Below are 21746 nucleotides of genomic sequence, written 5' to 3'. Positions count from 1 at the left end.
AGGAAAAATACTGGTTATGCTTTTTTTTTCCCCTGTCTCCTTTCAATAGAGAATATATTAATAATACAAGTTTTTATATGATTTGTAGTCTGCCCACATCAAAACCTCATTATTACAGTGAAGATTTTTTAGTGAGTATATTAATTTAAATAATGTGTAGTCGATTTGTGTGGTACCCACGTTTCCTTCCTTAACCTGGTATAGTAGTCCTTAAGGCTTTTCATAAATATGACAGCTCTATTTCTGTACACATAGGATCGAACTCTAACCCCTTTGCTTTGACAGTGAAATATGCATTACTTCCACATGAAAGCTCTGAAAGACGTATACCCTTCATCAATTTCCCTTCTTCCTGCTACAGGGATATAGCCTTCATCAGCCTGGTTCCTAAAGACTCTAGGTATAGCCTTTTGTCAGATGTATAGAGTGAGCAAGAAATTTTCATGGTTCTAAGCATTTGGGGTTTGGGGATTGTTTCTTACTGTAGCAAAAGTTGTTCTACCCTCAAAATACTTAAGTATTTCATATGTCCTTGAAAAGTATCACTTCTCTAAGTCTGATTCTTCAGTCAAAGAATTGTGTTAACTAGATGATCTTTTAAGGACTTGCCATTTAAAGTGAATTGTATCTCGAATTACAAATGTGAGGACTACACAAAAGCTTGACTCAGAGGTGGTAAGATCTTTGCGCACTTTTCTTTTGTGGACGGGGGTCAGAATGATGGAGGTGAATCGCCTTGGGCTTTCAAAGTGGTTTTCAGAAGCTGTTCTGAGCAACTACCTACTAGCCATTTCCACCTTATCTCATTATGGACTCTACTCACCCATTGTACACTTTTGTAAAAATTGGAAAATGAGTCTCTTCCAGAGGGGCACAACATCATGCCAGAGCATTCCTGCTTCCTTGTTCAGTACCTCTGTAACATTGTAAAACAGTACAGCTCTATGTTACATTCCTGTACAGTCATCTCACTTTTGAGTTTTTTATATTATTCCTACTAAAATTCACTCCCTCCCCAAATTTTCCCAGCTCTAACCAAAGGTGGATAGCATAATTATTATGGGTTGAATAGAGCTCTGTATTTTTTTAGAATAAGCTTTGTGTGTTTGTTGGATGCCGGTTTGTTGCACTATGCTTAGTAAATATTAAGCTTTCAACAAATATATTTAGACAGATAAAGGCATGGAAGAATACTAATTAGATTTAATAGCATCTTCAAGTTTAATAGCATTCAAAATCAGTCTAGGAAGTTCTCTACTTGATATGTCCCTTTCCAAGGAGGACCAGGAGGTGATTGTTATGTACCCACATATTGATAAATTTATCAGGGTTACATCTTAACCCTAATTTGCTTAATATTAGCAAAAATTTTTTCATTTATGTTGTGAGAGCAATTTTATACCATCTATGAAACTGCCTAGTGTGAAATCTTTATTCATGCTCCAGCCCTCATACTAACTACCAAAACAATTGTTTGAAAGTAATTTTTTTATTTTCCCCAGACAGAATATATGCTAAGTTGAACCATACGACATTACTGATACTTCACTTTTTTTAAACCTATCAGTTGGCAATTTCTGATGGTCAGTGGTTGTAGTTTCCCTTTTCAGTTACTGGACCACCCATGGAATTCCTTTCATCCATATATATTATATACCTGTTTTGGGAAACTAGATTCTACCAACAACAAATATTGACTAATTGGGTTTTATACATTCAGTGTACCAGAACTAGTTCCGCTTAATCTGGGTACCATTATTTCATTACCAAATATACAACAAGATAGTCTGAAGTTCCCAAATGTCGCCTCTTCCTAACAGTCTGTACTTTGGGTAATATAGTTCTGAATTACACAGCTCTGAAATCCATTACTTTCAGATGCAGAATAAAATGAGCTTACAGCAAGACTCTGTCTTGCAGTGTTTTTCACTGTGGGATTTAATGTAAATTATCTGGATTTTAGAAAAGAAATTCCAAATATTTCCATGATTTCACAGGAAAATGGAATATTCTAAATCTAAATCTCCCCACATAATCCTTCAAAAAAATCTTACTGATTGTCACCAACAGAAAATTCACTCATAACCTATAACTTTAATGTAACTAGGATATAGATTTTAATTACCTATAAATAGGAAAATAAACACTTGAGATTAGAAAAAAAAAATGTATCTAGACCCTAGACCCTATACCCAACGTGAGACAAGCAGAGGTGAGGGCAAGATGGGAATATTGATGAGGGATGTAGGGTAGGGAGAATGGGGGTGATAAAATACAGATAAAAACCACGAAAAAACCAAGTGCCACTTAGAGTAAGAGAATACTGAGAGTTAGTTTGAGCTCTTGTAGATTGACTAATGGGGAATTGAAGGGACTTGAAAATCAATGGAGCTCAAGGCAGGAGTTCCCAAATGGCACCACTTCCAAGTAAATACAAATGTCTTGAAGGTGGTGTCCTTGGTGCCTTAGAGGGAAAGGAAGAAGAAAAGGAAGCAAAAGGGGGAAATGAGTATTCCTGTTAAAACAAGAAGAGGGCCACAAAAATCAGACAACACAAAGTTTTTCCCAACAAAACAAGTAAAACATTGGTTAAAGCAACTATCATATTTAATCATATCAAAAGAAGTAAAATATCTTTGAACTAAGAAACCTAGTTTTCTTCCTCAAATTCTCAAAAGTTAATAATTATATTAGCACATGAAAAAAGCAAAGATATGACAGATGACATTCACGTAAATTTTTAAGAAGAAAGTAGAAATTTAGAAGCATAACATTTCATTTCAGCTGATGGAAATTCTGCCCCTATTCATGAAGCAGAAAAAAATACCTAATATAACCCAATCTGAATTAACTTCAAGCAAGCATTTGCAAACATTAGGGGAGAAAAAAACACTGTAAATTAGAAATTCAAAAATTTAGAACAAGAGCAGAGTGGGGAAGGAATGGGAAATGAGTTGACTAAACAGGGAGAAAAAATTAACACATGAAAAATATAGTAATCTTTTAAATTGTAAAATGCCTAAGGATAGATTTGCCTAAAAATTTAATAAAGGAACTAGAGGAAAAGTATATAACAGCTAAGAAATAAATACAAATCAGAGACAGACTAAAGGTAAAATGTGCATACAATGAAATGCACAAAATCATAAGTGTTCAATGAGTTTAGACAAATGTATATATCTGAATAACACAAATGCCTAATAAAATACAGAACATTACCTTAATCTTGAAAGTTCCCTCTTTACCAATTAATCCCTGTCTCCATCTTCTAGAAGCAACAACTGTTAGGGTTTTCACCATAGGTTATTGTCTTTTCTAGAACTTCATATTGTATATATTTATTTGAAAGTTTCAGAATATAAACATGATGCTTTGTGTATACTCTAGTAAATGATGTTATTATTTTAGGATATGTGAATATTAGTATCAGTTCTAGCACTGTCGAAGCATTTCCCAGAGAAAAATCTGTCCTAAGAAATTAGAGATGACATAGTATAATTAAAGAATTGTGGAATATGAAGGAAGAAAATATACGGAGTAACAGAATAAGCAGCATCAGGTGAGGTAAAAATTTTTTGTCTCAGAGGTATCTTAAATAGCATTAAAGAAAAGACAAAAATATTGACAAAGATTAAAAGAATGAAGTATCCTTGAAGGCAACTGTGGCTTTTTTACATTTTGCGTCTCTATTACCTAACACAGTCTCTGGGAAATAGCAAGTACTTGATAAATTTCTGTGGAAGCAAATTGAATGGAGGAGGAGCATGCCAATGAAAGGGAAGAGTATGAACACTGTTGAAGATAAGAAAATAGCTAAGATTTGTGAAGTATGAAGAAGCCCTTGGCTTAATTGAGTACCCTCAGAGGAGACTTGATAAATAATTGTCTGGCAAAGAAGGAAGGTCATGGTGGGGTGTGGGGTGGGTAAGTTGTTGATGTGACAACTAAAGATCTAGGATTGACAGTGGGCTGCAGCCCTTTACAATTCTTAGCATATGGATGACAAGAGCAATATTCGCAACTGCCTGCCTGATGACCTGGTAAGTAAAGAAACTATGGAGGAGAATAGGCAGAAAGAAGTAATCTGAGAATGGGAATATGAAAGTTCAATCAGGTTTAGAACATTTTTCAGTTTAAGAGATATTTGAAAATAAAATGCAGAAAAATAATGTGTCCTGGTATCACTAATTGTCCTGTTTTAGCAATGAGCTTGTTACACCTGTGCACCTCATTAGATTCTTTAGCAATTCGGTTATATTGTGTACATGTGCAAAATGCAAAAACTGAATATATAGTAACTCAGAAAAAGAAATGAGAGTAGAAAATTCTTCAAGGGGCCAGCCAATGTCAAAAGTGCTTTGGCTACTCTGTCTCTATTGTTAATATAATTCTGATCTTAAAATCTAAATGCCTCTGTATTCTAAGACCTATGGTAGTCTTGTGATGTCTTGAACACTTTGCACTTTCTCTGACATTATAAAATAACTTTATAGTGCAGTTAATCAAATGACAGTAAAAAAATTACTCTACAGAGAGCTCATTTTAATATTTAATAAGATGAATGCTGATCTCTAAAGTTGAAGGCAGCCCCATTTACATAGGTACATAGGATGTCAGTACTCAATACAGTAACTGCCAGAAACTATGTGCTCTTCCCAAGGAGTTGTTTGACAAAGATATATATTCATTTCACTCAATATCTACTTAACGCCTATGTTTAAAGTACTGTAGTGGCCTATGAGAGAAACACTAAGAGAAGTAAGTATTCCCCATCTTTCAGGAGTGCAGAAACTCAGGAAAAGATAGAATATGCTTATGCACATAAATTGAATACAAATTAAGATGCCATAAGTACTGGAAAAGAGGCTCAGAAAGGGCAATGGGAAGACTGGGATCAGGGGCTGGAAGCCTAGTGTATCTAAATATGTTGAAGTTTGGGTCTTAAGGCATGTGTAGAATTTGAGCTCATAAATAGAAGGGTGAGTTATACAAAGTATATATATATATATATATATATATATATATATATATATATACACTCAAGAAAAACATTTTATTTTAAAAAGACACACACACACACACACATATATATATATAGAGAGAGAGAGGGAGTATATCTAGAGAGAGAGAGAGAGAGAGACAAGAGTCTTGCTCTGTCACCCAGGCCGGAGTGCAGTGGCATGATCTTGGCTTACTGCAACCTCCGCCTCCCAGGTTCAAGCGATTCTCCTGCCTCAGTCTCTCAAGTAGCTGGGAGTACAGGTACCTGCCACCATTCCCCCGCTAATTTTGTTGTTTTTTTTTTTTTTTTTTAGTGGAGATAGGGTTTCACCCTGTTGGCCAGGCTGGTCTTGGAGTCCTGAACTTAAGTTATCTGCCTGCCTTGGCCTCCCAAAGTGTTGGGATTACAGGTATGAGCCACCACACCCAGCCCTATTTACATATATTTTAAGTGTATACACACCTATTAGAGAGAGAGAGAGAGACAATAATTGCATAGATTATTGCATAAAGTTTCTAAAGCACTTTAGTGCTCAAGGTAAACATTTTATTTATTTTAAAAATTGTTCAAAGCAAAGCAGAGGGATACTATTCTTCAGGTATATGTATTAAATCTGAAAATCTGGAAAACAAAGCTACTAATCTCTGGTTGTTATGACAACCTCTTCTGTACAGTTTGTAAGAAATGATGATAGACTCCAAAATATAATATTGGTAGAGGGAGTCTTCATTAAGACAAAACAGTGGACCTCTGTGCCCTGGCATCAAATCAATCGTCAATTTGCAAATGTGAAAAACTTTCCAAGCAACAAACTAAACTAACATATTATAATAACTTAAAAAGGCTAAAATTCACTTGGTAAAATGTAACCTATTGGAAACAAAACATGATTTTTAAAAAGGAATGGAAGCAAGAGTTGGTGATTTAGAAACATTTTCAGCCACATTTGTTATAGTGTTCTATGGTCATAGAATGACTAATATTTAATTTACATATATCCTTGATTTGCCCTCAAAGATACTTTAGTCAGGCACTTAAGTCTTTTACTCTTTGATATATGCACACATACATGCACAGACACATATATGCATTTTATATATATACACACATATATATGCATAGATACACATACACATCACAATCATTTCAAAGAGAATAAAGAAGAAAATTAATGAATTTTGATATGTGCACTCTTTGATATATGCACACATACATGCACAGACACATAAGCATTTTATATATATACACACACATATATATATATGCATAGATACACATACACATCACAATCATTTCAAGAGAATGAAGAAGAAAATTAATGAATCTTTTATCTTATGGGTAGATTGAAAATCTTCTGGAGAAGGGAGACCACTGGGCCATTTCAGGTGGTGTTTCATGATAAATCTACACCAATATGATGACTGCCTGGGTTCAGAGACTATAACTTGAAGTTTAAAGATTCAGTTTTCTCATTTCATTTGTATGGGTTAACCAAAATTACAGAGGGCTGCAGTATAAATGAGAATGATAGTATATTGGTATATACTATCATATATATGATAATCTGCATTCACCTTCTTAAGAAAGCTTAGTGAAGAGACTAAGAATATTAAAAGTATACTTTGCTTGTTATAGTCAGAAAATTTAAAAACATGAATATTTTCATATCAATGACAAAGTACAATATACCTGGTTGTAAAGTTCAAAATCAACTAATATTTAGCTGAATTTTTGGACTTTCACACATTACTTGATGTGTTCTTCACTATACTGCAGAATATTAATTATATATATATATATTTATTTATATATATATATTTATTTATATATATATATATATATAAAATGCTGTTAACTAAGCTGTTATTAGGTTAACTGAGATGGAAATGTTACAATACAATATATTTTGTCACCTATGAGTGCTGTTGCTGATTCTGCTTCACTCAGTTGATCTTAAAACTGGCTATTGTTTCTAATTATGTGTGTGTATGTGCATATGTGCACTTAGTATTTCCAAGGAAGCTAAATTTTCTTCGAGATGTTCAGTTATTAGTAGGTCCTGCAAAGGATTAGCTAAAATGCATCTAATCAAACAATTAATCAAAGCAAGCAAGGATGTTCATGAAAACAGAAAATAAAACCCATTTTAATTTTTTAAAAACATTTTTTAAATAATATTTTTTATATCTTATTTCTTTCTTTGACTTGAGAATATGGGGAGGATGATGACAATTTACAAACAAGAAAATAAAAATATCTAGGCAAGAATGTGATAGCACTATGAAACTATTGAATTTAATATTCGAAACAACATTATGGCATAGGTGTTTATTCATACCACAAATATTTATTGAGCACCTACTATGCTCTAGGCACTGTTCCAGGAGCTTAATATACATCAGTGAACACAACAGACAAAAATCCCTACCTTTCTTTATAATAATTTCACATTCTAAAGAGGGAAAGACAGATAAACAATAAGTCTAATAGGTAAATTATATAGTTTATTCGATGTTGGAATACTATACGGAAAACATAAATGTGAAAAAAAGAGATAGTATATAGGTTAAGGAGAAGGAGGTTGCAGTTTTATTTATTTATATTTTTTATTTTTTGTAGAGACAATGTCTCACTATGTTGCCCAAGATGGTCTTGAACTCCTGGACTCAAGTGATCCTTTTGCCTCACAAAGTGCTAGGATTATAGGCATGAGGCACTGTGCCCCGTGGAGATTGTAATTTTAAATAGAAATGTAGGCTTTATTGAGAAGTTAATATTTAAGCAAAAACTTGAGAAATCAGAGAGAAGAGTGTTTCCTAGGCAATGTTTTGCCTATCAGTTTTAAAGAATAGTAAAACAGAATAGCTAACGTATACCAATGAAATATAGCTTAGTAAGACACAGGTCACTGGGGCTGGATAAAGTTGACCCTTGTAAGCCTTTGGAAAGACCTTGGCTTTTACTCTGAATGAGAAAAGGAGTCAGTGGAGATTTTAGAGGAAAGGAACAACAGATTTTAAAACTTACAATCTAACTTAAATTTTAAAAGGTTCATTGTGGCTGCTGCATTGAGAACCCAAGACAGTAGGAAGCAAGATTGAAATCAGAAGGCAAAGGAGAAGCCTATTTCAGTATTCAGACAAAAGATACTGGGCTCTTGAACTAACATGGATTCATTTTACATTAACCTGGGTTCGCCAGAGAAACAGACCCAATAGGAGATAGACATCTACATCTGTATCTATCCATCTATCTATATCTATATCTATATCATCTATATTCATCTATCTATCTATCTATCTATCTATCTATCTATCATCTATCATCATCTATCTATTGAGACGGAGGAATGGGGAGACTGACCATAAGTTATTGGCTCATGTCACTATGGAGGTTGAGAATTTTAAGATCTGAAGTTGGCAAGCTGGTGACCCAGGTGATCTGATAGTATAATTTAAGTCTAAGTCTGAAGGGCTGAGAACCAGGAAACCTGATGGTGAAATTCCAGTTCAAGTCAAAATCTGAAAGCAGGAGAAGATTGACATCCTAGCTCAAAAACAGGCAGAAAGAAAGACTTCTTTCTTAGCCTATTATTCTATTCAAGATTTCAGCAGACTGGATGAGTCCCATTCACGTTGGGGAGAAAATATGCTTTGCTTAGTCTACTGATTCAAATGTTAATCTCTTCCAGAAACAACCTCACAGACACACCCAGAAATGATGTTTAACCAAGTATCTGTGCACTACTTGGCCTAGTCAAGTTGATGCATAAAATTAACCATTATATGTTTTGAAGGTAGAGTTAATAGGATTTCCAGACAAGAATTTCCTGGCAAATTGGTTGTTAAAAGAGTAAGAGAAAGAGAGAAGTCTAGGATCCTTCTTTCTGTTTTACATAATATAACAGAATATAATTACATAATATTCTGTTTTACATAATATTACATACTTAGGTCCAGTATATACATAATAATATACTGGACCTAAGAGAATATCCAGATGTGCCCAAGGACATGTACCTATTAAATGACACAAGGGCATTTGAACTCAGGCTTGCTTTATGCCACATAAGCTCTTAATCTTCCCAATGCGTTCTTTTCACATTGGGTGGGAAAGGAGGCAGAGGTTGCTGTAGAATCAATCTTTCCCCTAAATAATGTTTACAACATTATTTTGTAAGTAGTTTCTCTTATTTGTGTGTCTGTGCCTTCCAAATATCCCTTATTTTTCTGCGTGTCTGCCTTCGAAATTATTTAAATTTTCCTTCTATTCTGTTTTCAAGGTATCATTTAGCGCTTGGATCCTTATCAAGGCTAAGATAAATGCTCTTGTTTGGAGCCAAATCTATGCCAGTAATGTAATTATCACACACAAAAAAATAAGGTAAACTATTGAAAGAGGCTCTGTCAAAAGACTTACTTAGCAAAAAGCTTCTTATTTACTTTTAATTTTTGATGTGGAAATTAGTATGTGCTTACCATCCATAAGCATATTGTTTGCATGTCAATTAAATTCATAATGCCTACAAATACTTTAATTATACTACAATTAAGAGGTGAAAAATTATAACTAGTTATGCTTCAGATATTTCTTCCCAGATGTCAGACTAAATTATAGGTGAGGAAAAACCAAATATTATCTGAAATGCCACAACAATATGCACAAAAGAGAGTCATCATTTACCCCAACTTTTTGAGGACAGAAATTTTATGGGAGAGAAGAATTATTTTTATTATTTTTATCAGGAAGATAAAATGTTCCTCTCCCTGGAATGTTAAGGTTTTGAAGATAGACCCCTGTGGCTCTGTGTTGAGCTAAATTTAAGGGAAAAAAAAGACTAAAGCCTTGGATAAAGTTCATGTTATTTTATATTGTGTTCTGTTAGGCTTTCTGTTATTAAGAGGAGGAATTTTAGAACATGCTGCCCTGGTTTCTCAAGGAGACTCTCAGATCCTCCTGGAAAACTGGATTAGAATTTACATTTAGAAAGATTCTATAGCTGATATTTAGATCTCCATTTAATTTCTCTTAATGAAGTAATAGCATAACCTCAGTTTAAGAGTTTTACTTTACTCTTAAAGGGAAAATTTTGAAGTTTCTTTGGGTCTTTTAAATATCAAGTGCAATTTACAGTCAGTTTGAATGACAACTGACTTTTCTCTAGAAATCATCACTAGAGAAAAGTAGGATGAAGATGGCAGTAGAAGCCAAGCCCAGGAGTTGTTTGTCCCCATATAGCACGTCCTGGGCCAGGTCCGTGTAGTTAAATTACTTTAAGTTATTATACCAAGTTTGAGTCAGACTTTAAGGAGTTGGAATCCCCAGATTCTTATAGAAATTATGACTCCTGCAGAATTTATTCTGATAAAGTCCTTTCTCAATAAAGACTTCTTCTTACTACTGCTTTGAGCCTCTCTCACATTTGAACATATCAGACCCTTGTTAGATGTATTCATATTGACATATAGACACTCAGACACCAGATAACAGGGACTTTGCTATGTTTTGAATTTTCCCTCAAAAACTCATGTTGAAATTCAATTGCCATGTGATGGTATTAAGAGGTGCCATATTGGGGATCAAATTTCCACATGAAGTTTGGAGGGGGAAAACAACTAAACCATAACACAGTTCCAGCTGGAATGAAGCTCCAGAACCTGAAGATCTCTCTAAGGGGGTAGGTTTTAAAAGTTGAGACATGTGTGGATTATCTGGCTCCTGGAGAGATTTTATTTGCCTGTCAAAGGGTTGAAGTATGGAGATCCTTTTAGGAGGGGATGGTGACAGCTGCCTCCTTTCTCTTTATAAACAGGGAAAAATAATGTTTCCTTGGCCATTAATGTAGGTCAATTAACCTGGCTTCTACATAATGCCCTAGGGTTAGGACTTGGGCAAAGGGGGCCCAATGCACTTCTTTACTGTGAAGAATTAGCACTAAGAAACCTGTCTCTGACCGAGAATACCTTGTATGTGTATTCAGGATGAAATGAATGCAGAGGAACATTTAAAATGTAACAATAATGTAAGAAGGTAATCCCAAAGTCAAAGTGGTTTAACAAAACCAAGGTTTATTCCACATAATAATTAGCCATCAAGTTGGGTAGGGTAGTAGAGGTCTGCTTCTTGTTTCAGGACTCAGGATGACAGAGGTTTAGTCCTCTTGTGGCACCATCACAATAATAGAAATTCATAGATACAATAATAGAAATTCTGTGTAAGGGGAAAAGAGTACAAGGGATGGAGTGGAGAAGAAACCTGCTTGTCGGCTTCTGCTAAAAGTATGTACCACTTCTCTCCAAACATCATTTGCCAGGACTAGTCACATTGCCCTGCTTAACAACAACGAGATTGGAAATGTTGGGAGCGTGTGAAAATGTAATATATGGTAACTATCTTCAATATATTTTTTCTTCTGCTCACATCATTCCAATCTGCAACTTTCTGGTTTTTCTACTACCAACACCTTAAAACACAACACAATTTTCACTCCCTGTCAAGCCACGCTTACACATTTGGAATATAGAGAGTTGCCATGGGTTATTACTGAAGGATTCCATTGAATTACAAGAAAAAGTTAATGATCATAAAGTCCAGGGATGATGTCTTAATCCATTCAGGCTGCTATAACAAAATACGTTAGACTAGATGATTTATAAACAGCAGACATTTATTGCTCACAGCTCTGGAGGCTGGGAAGTCCAGGATCAAGGTACCAGAAGATTCAGCATCTGCTGAGGGTTTGTTCCTTATAGATGGCATGTCGTATGTGTTCTTACGTGGCAGAAGGGGAAAACAGGCTCCCTCAGGCCTCTTTTGTAAGGTGAGGAATCTCATTCATGTGGGCAGAGTCCTCCTGACCTAATCATCTCCCAAAGACCTCTGCTCTTAATACCAATATCATGAGGGTTATATCCCAACACATAAATTTGGAGAAAACACAGACATTCAGACCATAGCAGATGGTTTCAAAGTTTTGTTCCTATCATTCTTCTCTATCATGTGCTGCTTGTTCTCTAGCCAGCATGAATGTAGTTTTGCCTTCTGTTACTTTTATGAGGGTTAACAGTAAACTGGCTCCAGTGGCTATTTTTGCAAAAATAGTTCTTGACTGAGGAAAAGCACAACAGAATTCTGGTTGCTAGACCTAATAATCACAGGTAATATGATTCGTAATTGTTTGACTTTTTGCTCAGTGGAATTTAGAAGTGATATCATAAAATCTATTCTTTCTACAGTGAGAAAGAATTAAAAATTCAGAAATGTCATTTAAGACTACTAAGAATATTCAAAGGAAAACTCATTACTCTCTTATTGGGTATTTGTAACATTCTTATTTGTGCAGTTAATTCTCATTCGCAGTATTTATGATCTACAAAGTTGTGGCAGCCACTCAATTAATACATACTGAACTGTTGCTTATGGGGAAACATAAAGTTAGGTTTCTGCAAACCCCATTCACAGCTTTCTTTCAATAGATCCATACATAAACATGTTTTGTGTTTCTGTTTAAAGACACTTTATTTAATGTGTATCATTGCTTCATTAACATTGAACCCATAGCCAACAGCACTATAGCTCGTGCCTAAACAAAGCTTATCTAACACATGTGCTTCTTCTATAAGATATATCACGCCTTCTTGCCCTAGACAGTACTTCAACACTGAGCTTGGGAGCCATTTAAATAACAGAATTACCAACAAAAAGCACAAAAATGCAAAATACATGGCACTAAATAGATTGCAGAGAGGATATTTGTTTACAGTATCAGATTTGAAACAAGAAGGCAAAGTGTCATCTTGTTCCTCAACTGGGAACGTGCTCATAACTACATTCAAAGTTTTTGCCACTTTGCTCACATCCATGAATGACTGCAAAAGTGCAGTAACTATTGATTTTGGAGCCACAAATAAATTTTTGTGAGTAGGCAAAGTTACAATTTCAGGATCTTCAAATAAAGAGAATCAACTGTATTTGCAAGGAGACTGAAAATGAACTAAGCACCTCACACTGGATGCTAGCCACGCTTTACCCTCTACTGAAGTTATTTAAGAAAAAAAAAAAAATGGACAACTTTGGTGGGAAATTTCATGGAATGGATTAAAACATAGGAGAAGTTTGGGGACTAGATGATTTTTAAAGTCCCTAAAAACAATGAGCTTTTATGACTTTATTTTGAACAGATTATACACCAAAATATCAAACTTATTAATAGAAGAGGCCTTTGACCTTAGATTTTTAAAATTAATAATTAGCTAAGATTTTAAATTTTCATAAAAGTATATGTTTTTACGTAACGAATACCTTTTTCTAGCAGTGTCCCAGAAATTGTTTTGATTTTCAGAACACTTGAAAAAGTTTTCAGATAATGAGAGACTTATCACACACAAAATACCCCTATAGAATGTACATTAAAGCACTTATGTTCAAATTTACATAATTAAATGGATATGTAAGTCTCCTTGGAGAACTAAGCTAAGAATCTTTTTATAGTACTACCACCATCATGGACTCAAAACATTTTTCTTTTTTGAACTTTTTTCTTTAAGTTATTTCAGAGCCTCTTTCTAAATCTCTCTCTCTCCTCTCTCTCTCTCTCTCTCTCTCTCTCAGACACACACACACACACACACACAAATTTGCTCTCCCTACTTTACACTACCTTTATTTGAACTCAAACTGGCACTATCCAGGTTGATTTCTTATCAGAGTCATATAACACTCAGCTTTTCAAGAACTCCTATTCTAAAATTCAAATCTGCCGCTATTCATGATGAAGATTTGCCTCATTTACGAACTATTCAAACCACAGTTTGCACTGTGTTCAGTGAGGACATCGATTATGACTTTGTCCCTACAACTTCAACCTCATCATCTTACACACTGCTTGCTACAGAGCAGGTACTCAATAAGTATCTGCTAAACAACAACAACAACAAAAATGAAGGGGGCCAGGCATGGTATCTCACGCCTGTTATCTTAGCACTTTGAGAGTCTGGGGAAGGTGGATTGCTTGAGGTCAGGAGTTCAAGACCAGCCCTGGAAACATGGCAAAACCCCGTCTCTACCAAAAATACAAAAAAATTAACTGGTCATGGTGGCATGTGCAAGGAGTCTTAGCTACTTGGTTGGGCTGAGGCAGGAGGATTACTTGAGCCCAGGACCTTGAGCCTCAGTGAGCTGAGATTGTGCCACTGCACTCTAGCCTGAGTGACAAAGTGAGAGACCCTATCTCAAAAAGAAAAGAAAAATCAAAAACACAGAAACTGAAAATACATGAGATTAAATTAATACAATTAAATATTATGATTAAATATTAAAAGCTGAAAGTATATGTTCATCAAACAGAATGATATCGTTCTTCTATGATAATGGCAATTCCTTATTTGCCATTTAAAAACTATTTCTATTACTGTTCTAAATATCATTATATAGGAAAAACGTCCAAGTGTAAATCTCAGCCAGACTTTTGTTAGTGTGGCAGATTGTATTTATCCACATCTGGACACAGCAATGTATATCCCATGTCACATTCTTATAATGTGATATTGATACACCTCCATTAAATGGTGCCATCTATGTTCCCCCTTGAACCAGAGCAGAAATTCTTAATTCAATCCATCAGTAATTGTGGTTAAAAAAAAAAAAAAGCAAGGTCATAAAAGATGATATAGGTCCTAGCTTGCTTTTTGTCTCTCTTTGGGAGTCTTGAATTAGCATGTAAGAAACCAGACTATCCTGAAGCTACCATGCAGGAGAAATCACACAAATCACAAAGAGATGGGGAAAGATGCCCAAGCAGTTCCAGCTGTTTCAGTCCCAACTGCTACAATTTTCCCAGATCTGACACCTATAAGGTGAATAAAGAAACTTAGAAGCTGACCCAGCACAGCCACCTGACTGCAACCTCATGAGAGACCTTGAGCAAGAACTTTACAGCTGAGCTTCTCCTGAATTCTTGATACACAAAACTGTGAAATAAATTATTGTTATATTAAATTTTGAATTGACTTTGTCCATAGCCATTATAAAGGAAAGAACTTGCCTAAGCAAAAGGAATGACTGCCAAAGCTCTCAGAGCTGGGGCAGCATATGAGATCCTGTAGATTTTACTGATTCAAAGAGCTAAACCCTTACCATTATTAATTTTCTAAAAATTCAGTGCTCTGAATTTAGTTTTCAAGTGATGTCGCTTCTGTTTTGTCTTACAATTTGATTATATAAGTTGCCTGTACTCGTGTGTGTGTGCGCACGCATGTCTGTGTAAACCTGGAGGTAAAATGCAAATGAGTATATTTCTAAGAATATAAATTTGGGAGTATAGAAGTGCATAACATCCATAGCAATTATAAGTTTCATGCAATTAAACTCAGACTTGTCTCTTTAATTTCTCAGGTATTTCAAAGTCCATTTTTGCTGCTTTGCAGTAAAATATACTTTGATGTTAATGTTAGAATCTGCTTTCTATTTCTTAAAAATAGATCAAATTAAAGTTATTTCTCTTTTGCATCAAATGGATACATTTTGTGTTCTATCCAATATTTCTCAGCCCACATACTCCATCAACATTCTCATGTATTTTTTTCTAAAGCTGTTTCTGATGGGTTATTATCTAAAGGTGGGTTGGTAGAGATTTGATTTAATACATCTTCTTAACTCCAAAAATAATTTCTTTTCAAACGAAATAAAAATACTGCCTTTGTTGCTTTTAAGTTTGTTATAGCAAAAAAATTCCTTTTATATCCCTATTTCACATTCTATTTTCAAACCAATAATTATCAATAATCTCGCTAATTCTGTCACTAATTTCTTTATGACCCTGAAAGGGAAAAGAAAATCTAAGGGACAAAAAATTCCAGGTTTAATAGAGAACATTTTGCTGCCAAGCAGGGAACCCAACTCAGTACTGACTTTGAGCTATGAATTTCAAAAGATATATGAGGTAGGTCTTTTAAAGCCAAACTATCTCTGTCTCATTTTGAAACATATGAAAGAGTTGCAGACTAGCCGGACTAGCTGGGAAAGCCTGGGCTTATCAATAAGGTAAATGCTGAGTTGAAGGGAAGGTGGCTGCTTCTTTATAGGTGGAGGAGCCACTTAAAAGCTGTGGTGTCCAGCTACCTCTGCTGCATATACGAGGTGGCCAGCTCAGGATTATGACACAAGTCAGAGCGGTACCACTGTCAGCAAGTGAGGCAATGGTTTGCCAACCATGTTAGATATTAGTTACTCTGGTGTAATAGATCTATTTGTGGACAGGAAACATGTGTTTCTCCTATTGTTTACATGAGGTTCACTCTTAATATTGCAGCAGCTATTGGTAAAGCTTATTACCATTACCATGTCTTTCTACCGACTGGCTGCTCTGTGCTTTCTAGAGTTTTGAATCCTGTTGGTAAGCTTATAACAAGATATACTAGTCATTATATACCTAAAAAGTTAGAAATAGTCAAAGCTACATCTGATACTAAGAGCTCAAAAAAAATCAAAATACTTTTGTAAAGAGGAGGGAGGGAGAATTGTTTTATGCAACTCTTTGTTCTTTATCAAGAAACTGCCTTATTCCTGTTTCAAACTGGACTTCGGCCTGACTGCTAGGCCCATTCTGATCTTTTTTTTTTCTTTTGAGGTAAAAAAAAGCATTTAATTCTTAGTTTCTGAGCTTTCAAAGCCTAACTTCTGGATATTTAAGATAAATGTAACAGATCCTTCAAAGGGATATTTTGATTCTAAGAGCAATTTCTATGTTACCTGCTAGAATCAGCATCCATATTAGCTGCAACTCCTAGTTTCCTTTTCTAAGAGTCCTTTTTTGGTGGTGTGAATTCTCAGAACTTTTCTATACTACCTTTCAAAGAAATACTTCCATATTATTTAATGTTCAGTGGTAATCTGAATTTAATTTTCCTTTAGAAAATGCCAAGAAAATCTTAGATATTTTGATATGCAGAGAAATACAGAAGGACCTGTAAGAGTAAACATGAAACACAATTTTCAAAAAGTGGATTAATTAGAATCTGGGAAAACAAGATTTATCAAAAAGAGGAGTTTGAAAATATATCAGAAAAAGTCAAGACAGGAAGGTAACTCAGATTTGGTGACCAATAATTAGTACCAATACTATTTCCTGACTTTATTTCTTCAGTGTTCTTCTGCTTAGAGCTAAAGTTACTCTGCAGATGAGGATTAAAATGAGAGATAAGTTAGGAGAATAAAGAAGACACAGCAATGTAGTTTACGAAGCTAAGAAAAGTAGAATAAAGGACTGGTGGCACACAGAATTGTATGCCAAGTTTCTCAAAATTAGAGTGTATTATTGTAAAATAAAAAATATTTGGGAAAAAAATCAGAGTACAATATGTATAAACCAAGGTTAAGCATCTATTATATGTGAATTGCCGGATTATATTCTTTACCTTGCTTTGTTTCGTTTTGCTTGTAGTTTTTGGTTGGGATGTGCATCATTATTCACTTACTGATTTATAAGGGCCTTTGTCTTTTAAGGAAATAAGTACTTTGTCTTTCAAACTATTTATGTAAAGCAGACTTAAGTGTTTATCTTAGAATGAAAAGGGGAAAATAACGGTGAAACACTAGATTCTATTATGAAAAGAAAGAACTTATTGTTAACAGAAGAAGCCTATGTTTTCAGTTTCTGCTATCTTATGTTTACTTCAGTTAATAATAAACTTTAAATGAAGTGTTCCCTGCAGCTCTGTTACGTTTGAAATTAATTAAGTGGATTTAAAATTAAAGAAAACTTCATTCTTAATTGGAAATCAATTGGCTTTGAATAGGTCAGAAACCAAATGGTAATGGAACACAATCAAAGTAGATTTAGATGATAAAACTTGTGCCTTCCCTTTCAATCTGATAACGAACAACATCTGGTGAAGAGATGCCTGAAAATACTGCATAGTTATAAAATACTAACAGTAAAACCTCAAATTAACCTACAACTAAAACCATGTATTTTCAGAAGCCACGCTTCATAGCTTCTCTCCCCGTCTGCATCACATCGTTAAATCAGCACAAAGAACTTTAAAATACTATGGCAAGTAATTTAATAAGAATGACTCAATGTAGCTGATCCAATTTTTCTGCAGCTAGCTAATAAAAAGGTGAATATGAGAACATTCAAGATTTTATCCAGTCCCATGGTTTTAAGTACCATGTAAAAGCTGAGGTCTCACAAATCTCCATTTTCAATCTTCACATCTCCACTGTGATTCAGCCACATATACAACTGAACAGTTGCAAATTACCAACAGCCAAGTCCTTAGATTAAGCTATTATTATAGATAAAATCCAGCATTTCATCAGATCAATAACTAGACATCCTTAGTTCTCTCTTTCCCTCACCCTTCTCCTCCAATCCTTTGGCAAGTCCTGTTTTTGCTCTCTCCTAAACATGTCCAGTTGTTACTCATCACTGTCTCACTGCTGAAGGCCTAGTCCCTACCACCATCCTTATCCTTCTGCCTTGTCTGCTAATACTCTTGCTTTCTCCCAGTGTATTCCCCACATAGCACCTCATATAGTTGTCTTAAAACTTAAATCAGATCATACCACTCTTCAGCATCAGTATCTTCAATCTTTTCCCTTTATCATTAGTCTTGAAGTCAAACCTAAACTCTTTATCATGGACTCATCACCCCAATGCCATATCCTATCACTGTCCCAGCCTTCACAGTGGCCTTTTTCCTGCCTTGGGGCCCTTGCATTTCCTGTTCTCTCTGCCTGGCACACTGTGCCCCATCATTTTCATATGACTATCTTCTTACCATGTAAGTTTCTCCTTAGATGTCACCTCGTCACTTGTAGTCACTCTTTTGTCCCACCTTAATATTTACATAGCACTTATCGCCTGAAGTTATATTTCTAATTTACATGTTTATTAACCATTTCTCCATAGGCAAAAAAAAAAAAGCAGAAAGGGCTCATAATGATTATGTAGTTTAATTTTCTTGCATTATGTAAGAAACTGAGGCCCTCAGAAGCTAGGTGCTTTGCCAGTATACACGCACAACTAGTTAGGAAAGAAACCAGAAAGGAAAAGAAATTCTCATTAGACAATGATAGAATTTTTCCTGCTCTATTTCTCTGTATTATACTTTATCAATTTTTGTTTAATTCAATTATTCTTCCTTTCTCAAGTTATTCAGTGGGTAAGAGATAGCTCAACTCCCCACAGACCAGAAGTTTCGTCTACCACTGTTCTATATCGGAAGTATATCATTCTTAAGCCTTAAGTTGCCTAAATACTCAGTGTATTTTATTTATATAACTATTCCTAGAGCTAAGAAAAATAACTAAGATGCTTCATCCAATAACTATTGTTCATTTGGTGGTACAATTGTAGAGATGTTTTAAAATTTTTCAGAGCTTGCCACTGTCCTAACTTTTTTCCATGGAATAGGGAGTGGTGGGAAGCTCTGGGTTAAAGCTTTCTATAGCTTTTATTGCATAGAGTATCACTTTAATTTGAATTAATATAGATTATGGTAGTGTGGTGTCTCCTTAATTCTATATTTAAGTAGTGTAAAATTTTTCTTTCGAAAATTTTAAATGTCTAAAGTACTAATTTGCCATAGTAAACAGAGCAGAATATACATATTTCTTTGCTAAAGAAGGATCTGGCAGTGACCTAGGACTGTCATTAGGAACAACGGTACTAATTTGCAACAGAGCAAGAGAAGACAAAGACGTAGCAGACAGAGAAATGTTAACCACTGGGCCTCGTAAATGCTTACCACCAGGAAATTGTTTACAGGAATCTAACATCTGAAATTATCTTCTTTTGCTGTGCTTTCATGCTTCTACTTGGGGTGTTGAAAAACGAATCTGCCTATTTGAGGATTGTGATCGGCTGATTCAAAAACATGAATCTTTTATTCTTTGAGAAATGGTGGATACAAATATTGTAGTTTATACAAATCCTTTAGCAAGGATGCATCAGTGCGAACACGATCCATACTGTATTAGATTCCATGAGATGTGCATAAAGGAAGCAGAAAGCATAATTTCCATCCTAGACATTTTCATGGTCTACATTGCCATGCATACACAGTGCCTACTAACACCCAGATAAGTAGCCACACTTAGATGGTTATTTTAGTCAATAGACAAGTAATGCAACAGCTTTTTTTTTTTTTTTTTCAGAATTGCCACAAAGTCTAGTTAATGCTAATTCAACATGTATTTTTGAAGCTTTATAGAATGCAAAGGACTGTGTCATACATTGTGAGGGAGAGTGATATAGTTTAGATATTTGTTCCCACCCAAATCTCATGTAGAATTGTAATCCCCAGTGCTGAAAGTGGGGCCTGGTGGGAGGTATTTGGATCATGGTGGCAGATTCCTGCTGGCAGGATTATGGTTTGGTGCTGTTTTTGTGATAGTGAGTTCTCATGAGATTGTGTCATTAAAACTGTGTGGCATCTTTCCCCACCCTTTGTTCCCACCCTACCTTCTGCCATGAATAAAAGCTTCCCAAGGCCTCCCCAGAAGCAGATGCCAGAAGTATGTTTCCTATACAGCCTACAGAACCATGAGCCAGTTAAGCCTCTTGTTATAAATCAGTCAGTTTTAGGTATTCCTTTATAGCAATGCAAGAAAGGCCAAATACAGAAAATTGGTGCCAGGAGAGGGGTATTGCTATAAAGATACTTGACAATGTGGAAGTGCCTTTGGAATTGGTTAATAGGCAGAAGTTGGAAGAGTTTGGAGGGCTCAGAAGAAGATAGGAAGATAAAGGAATGTTTGGAACTTCTTGGATACTGGTTTGAGTGTTGTGACCAAAATGCTAATAGTTAAATGAAGTCCAGACTGCCAAGGTTTAAGATGGGAATTAGAAACTTACTGGGAACTGGAGCAAAGGTCACATGTATTATGCCCTAGCAAAGAGCTTGGCTGCATTCTGTTCATGCCGTAGAAATCTGTGGAAGTTTGAACTAAAGAGTGATGATTTAGGGTATCTGGTGGAAGAAACTTCTAATCAGCAGAGTGTTCAAGATGTGACCTGGCTGCTTCTAACATGTTATACTCAAACAACGGAGCAAAAAATGACTTAAAGTTGGAACTTATATTTAAAAGGGAAACAGAGCATAAAGGTTTGGAAAATTTGCAGCCTGGCCATATAGCAAAGAAAAATCTTTTTTGGGAGAGAAATTCAAGCAGGTTGTGGAGCAACCACTTGCTAGAGATATTTACATAACTAAAAAATAGTCAAGTGCTACTACCCAAGACAATGGACAAAAGTCCCCAAAGGCATTTCAGAGACCTTTGTGGCAGCCCCTCACATCACAGGCCCGGAAGCCTAGGCGGTCTGACTGGTTTCACAGGCCAGGCCTACCACCTTGTGCAGCCTCAGGATACTGCTCCCTGCACACTGGCAACTCTAGTTCTAGCTCCAGTCAGGGCTCAAATGGGCCCAGGTACACCTCAAGATGCTACTTTGGAGAATGCAAGCTGTAAGCCTTAGTATCTTCCATGTGGTGTTAAGCCTGCAGGCACAGAGGGTATGAGAGTGGTAGATTCCTGGTAGCCTTTGCCTAGATCTCAGAGGACATATGGAAAAGCCTGGAAGCTTAGGCAAAAGCCTGCTGCAGGGGTGGAGCCCCAGAGAGAACCTCTTCTTGGGCAGTGCAGAGGGGAAATGTAGGGTTGGGGCCTCCATACAAAGTCCCCATTGGGACACTGCCTAGTGTAGCTGCAGGAAGGGGACCACTGTCCTCCAGACCCCATA

General features: G+C 35.6%; 1 long non-coding RNA gene across 1 annotated transcript in view; it reads right to left on the bottom strand.

Moving 5' to 3' along the window:
* The window catches only part of LOC144581582 (uncharacterized), an 88386-nt gene continuing 66640 nt past the window's right edge, over positions 1-21746 (bottom strand). The window contains exon 3 of the long non-coding RNA XR_013532591.1: positions 1-916. This is a non-coding gene — a long non-coding RNA (uncharacterized LOC144581582). The remainder of the gene's footprint in view (positions 917-21746) is intronic.

Source organism: Callithrix jacchus, chromosome 2, assembly GCF_049354715.1.
Source record: "Callithrix jacchus isolate 240 chromosome 2, calJac240_pri, whole genome shotgun sequence".
NCBI lineage: Eukaryota > Metazoa > Chordata > Mammalia > Primates > Cebidae > Callithrix > Callithrix jacchus.
Note: the sequence above shows the minus strand (reverse complement) of the source record. Positions and strands in the feature narration are given on the sequence as shown.